The sequence below is a fragment of the Cervus canadensis genome, chromosome 2, assembly GCF_019320065.1.
Source record: "Cervus canadensis isolate Bull #8, Minnesota chromosome 2, ASM1932006v1, whole genome shotgun sequence".
NCBI classification, from domain to species: Eukaryota; Metazoa; Chordata; class Mammalia; order Artiodactyla; family Cervidae; genus Cervus; species Cervus canadensis.
Genome location: NC_057387.1, coordinates 83,481,865 through 83,484,568, shown reverse-complemented (window position 1 = coordinate 83,484,568; position 2,704 = coordinate 83,481,865). Strand labels below are relative to the sequence as shown.

At 48.4% G+C, this 2,704-nt stretch overlaps 1 long non-coding RNA gene across 1 annotated transcript; it reads right to left on the bottom strand.

Moving 5' to 3' along the window:
- Positions 1–399: 399 nt before the first annotated feature.
- On the bottom strand, positions 400–2,412 carry LOC122427873. The gene is made up of 3 exons (XR_006265575.1): positions 2,280–2,412; positions 924–1,027; positions 400–618 (listed from the first exon to the last, which is right to left on the bottom strand). It is a non-coding gene; the product is annotated as an uncharacterized LOC122427873 (long non-coding RNA).
- Between the last annotated feature and the right edge of the window lie 292 nt (positions 2,413–2,704).

The following is a 2,704-nucleotide window of genomic DNA, read 5'->3' as shown; positions in this document are numbered from 1 at the left end:
ATTTATTTCTGGGTATAACCTCTAACTTGGAACATTACTCAAGTAAAAGTCCTACAGGAAAAGAACTGATCATTAATATAATATTGAATATTACTCTTCAAAAACTATCCAGCTACAGGAGTCAAACTTCTCTTTCTGCAAGAGAAATAAATTCAGAGAGAGGAAGTTCAGTTTAGTTCAATCGCTCAGTCGTGTTCAACTCTTTGTGACCCCGTGGACTGCAGCTCGCCAGGTTTCCATGTCCATCTCCAACTCCCAGAGCTTGCTCAAACTCATGTCCATCGAATCGGTGATGCCATCCAACCATCTCATCCTCTGTCGTGCCCTTCTTCAGCCTTCGATCTTTCCCCACATCAGGGTCTTTTCCAATGAGTCAGTTCTCCGTATCAGGTGGTCAAAGTACTGGAGTTTCAGCTTCAGCATCAGTTCTTCCAACGAATATTCAGGACTGATTTCCTTTAGGATTGACTGGCTGGATCTCCTTGCAGTCCAAGGGACTCTCAAGAGACAGAAGGAGACAGGCCTAAGTCCGCACATGAAGTTAGAGACAGATTTGGAACCAAGTCTTATGTCCCTTGACCCTGCATGCTCAGTGACATTCTTTTTATGCTTCACTTTCTGTTAACAAGCAAAGTTCAGATCCTCAGCATTCCCATCATCATTCGCTGGACATCTATCACTCAAGAGATTCACAATAGTATATCTAGATCTACATAGATTAGATCTAGATGTTCATTCAATCCTACAGCAAGGCCATGAGGCCAATCTTCTTATTAATTTCCATTTTTATAGGATCCGGGAAGTGAGGCAAAGAGAACTTATATTACTTATTCAATCCTCACAGCCAGCAAGTAGTAAAGCCAAGATCTGAGCCAGGGCAGTTGGGCTTCTAAACATGTACTTAATTACACCACCATACTTACCCTCCCATGGTAAAAAAAAAAAGTGTAGTGTCTGCATCAGAGAAGCACAGTCCCTGGAGGAGAGACACAGCCTACAAGGGTGTGCAGTCACATGCTACAGGCACCTGGAGAACAGAAGAGGGAGGGTTTGTTCTACAAGGGGAGGAGGGAGAGAATTAGGAAAGCTGCCTGGAGGAGGTAACCTTTATCCACTTTTCAGAGCTCTCCCATTTTCCTTTAATTCGGTGAGCCTAGGGGAAGAAAAGGCATTCCCTAGTAGACACAGGCATCTCTGCTGAGGCTGGCAGGTGTGGAGTATCTGGAGCTTAAGAGACACGTTGAAGAAGGGAGGTCAGGACACCAGGTACTAACTCGGTGTGTGCTGAAGGCAAGTTACTTAATTTCCAGGAGCCTCAACTTCCCCATCTGTATAATGGGGATAATAAGGCCTGCCTTGTGAAGCTGCTTGAATATTAAATGAGGCCATGTGCATATACTTTCTGACCCAGTGTTACTCTTCTTTATTTACCTCTCATAAAACTATTGATATTTCCCTCAGGAAAAAATTTTAATTGAGCCTATTTTTTTTTTACTTATAGTAGCATTAGTAATCCTGACTGTCATTATTAGTCATTCGTAATAACAATATAATTAATAACAATGTTAATTGACAATGAGGGCACTAAATACTTAATATGTATAATCTCTATTTATCTAATCTACTTCTCTGAACATATCTTAGAGATAGGTATCATTATCCCCATTTTACAGATGAGGACAGCGAGCCTCAGAGAGATGAAGAAATCTACACAAAGGTCACCTGGCTAGAAAGTGGCAGAACTGGTACCCAGACCCTCGTCTGTCTGTCCAGAAAAATGTCCGACAGACAATGCCCCGGGTTGGGAGTTCATATTGGTCTTGGCAATATCCCTCGGCCTCTCTCTCAGAAAGAAAACAAACATTCTAAGCGTTTTACTAATGCGTCGTCGGAACACGAACGCCCTAGAGAGTGAGGGGAGAAGCAAGCTGTAGCAGGAAGATCGGTCCATATTTGGAGGGTGGGGCTGGGGCCTGGGCCTCGTCGGCCCGCCTGGAAGTCCCGGCCAGAGCCGGACTGGACTGGAACCTTGAGCCGCCTTCAGGTGGCTCTGCGCAGCCCGCGGGGACTGTCACCCGCCAGGGACGCCGCACGCTGGTAACCCAGCTGGTTCCCGTGTGGGTGGCTCCCAGGCAGCAGGGAGTTAATCTGCTATCTGATGGGAAAGCTTCCAGAATCCTCCTCCCAGTCCGTGTTTGCTCAGGGCCGGGCTCTTCAGAAACTGAAACCAGCAGGACGCCAGGCCCCGCCAGCCCCAGTGGGATCCTGCCCGAGTTTACCTTCTATGGGGAGGCCTGGGAGGGCTGGGCGGAGCGGAGTGTGCAGCCGGGGCAGGGCAGGCGACGTGGCGTCCCGGCTCCCTCCCCGCCTCCCGGGAGTCGCCGCTGCCCCCGCCCGGGGACCTGCTCTCGGCCCCAGGGAAGCACGTGGGCCCGCCCCCGCCCCGGGGGTGGCTGGAATCCGGCCCCGCCCCTCACCACCTCTGAGGCGCTGAATACACCACTAAACCTCCGGAGTTTCGAGTTTCAGTCTCTTTCACTGTAAAATGGGAATAAATAATGCTTAGCTTCTGAAATCGGTCACATCTATCCAGAGCTTCTGATCCAAAAGAAATGCTCCATATATGGTCACTGTATTGGTGTCTTTGCTTTTAGTGTTGCTGTTCTCAGAATGGGCTGGGCAGCCTGCCTTGTGAGGCGGTGAA